This window comes from Bison bison, unplaced genomic scaffold (assembly GCF_000754665.1).
Source record: "Bison bison bison isolate TAMUID 2011002044 unplaced genomic scaffold, Bison_UMD1.0 scf7180017847686, whole genome shotgun sequence".
Classification (NCBI taxonomy): domain Eukaryota; kingdom Metazoa; phylum Chordata; class Mammalia; order Artiodactyla; family Bovidae; genus Bison; species Bison bison.
In genome coordinates, this window is record NW_011478259.1 from 9,029 (window position 1) to 10,152 (window position 1,124).

The following is a 1,124-nucleotide window of genomic DNA, read 5'->3' on the forward strand; positions in this document are numbered from 1 at the left end:
TTCCTTCTCCTCCTCTTCCAGTGCCGTACAGTACTGTACCTGGAGTAGCAGGTGTCTTCCAGGCTCTTCCCCTGATGCCTGCCCCACCCCGACCTTCTTCCAGATTTCATCCTTGCTCAGAAAGTTTACTTCTAGGCCTTTGTACAGGTATCTCAAATACCCACCCCTTACCTCTTCTCCCAAGGCCCAGCTGTGGTTTTTACCAAGGAATGTCCCCTGATCGCTCCTGCCTGTTTAGACCTGTCCCCTCAGATCAGTTCACCTTTTCTCCTCTGAACCTGCCCACTGCTTTCCAGCTCCCAGCATTTGTCCAGGCCGTGCCCCCTACCTGGCATGCCCTTCCTGTCTTCTGCCTCCTTACCTCACTGTCATGTGGGGGCAGCTGGTGCAGCAGCTGCTTGATCCTGTATTTCTCCCCAGGACTGTTCACATAGGGGACCTTGTCTTCTGGGAGGCAGCTGAAAAATTGGTATACCTGGAGGGACATAGGGGATGGCTGAAAATAATTGAGACTAGAGGCGATGCAGTGGGGTGGTTGTTGTTCAGTGGCTCAGTCGTGTCTGACTCTTTGTGACCCCATAGACTGCAGCAAACCAGGCTCCCCTGTCCTTCACTATCTCCCAGACTTTGTTCAAACTCATGTCCATTGAGTCAGTGTTGGTGGAGCCCTACTTTTCTGAGAAAATTAAAGTCATCAGGAGGGAATTTCTACTGACCCCCCTCCATCTCTCCTTCCTACAGGCCAGATCGTTCCTGCCACATCTCTAACATACTGAGAGTCCCTTAATGTCTTGATCCTTCATCTGCTGCTTCACTTTTCTTTCCACATTTACAGCAAAATTCCTCAAAAATGTATGCGTTTGCTATCTCCATTTCATCTCCTCCCATTCTCTCTAGACCCCACTCCAGTTGGGCTTCTCTGCCCCCTCTGTCTCTGTCCCTCCTCCAAAGCTATTCCCGTCATAGTCATTGATGATATCCAGATTGCTAAACTCATTTCTCAGGTCTCAGTCTTCATCCAGTTTGACCCATCAGTAACAATGGACACAGCCAATCACTCCCTGTTCCTGAAAACACTCTGTTCTGTTAGCTCCCACAAGACCACACAGCCCTGGGTTTGCTTC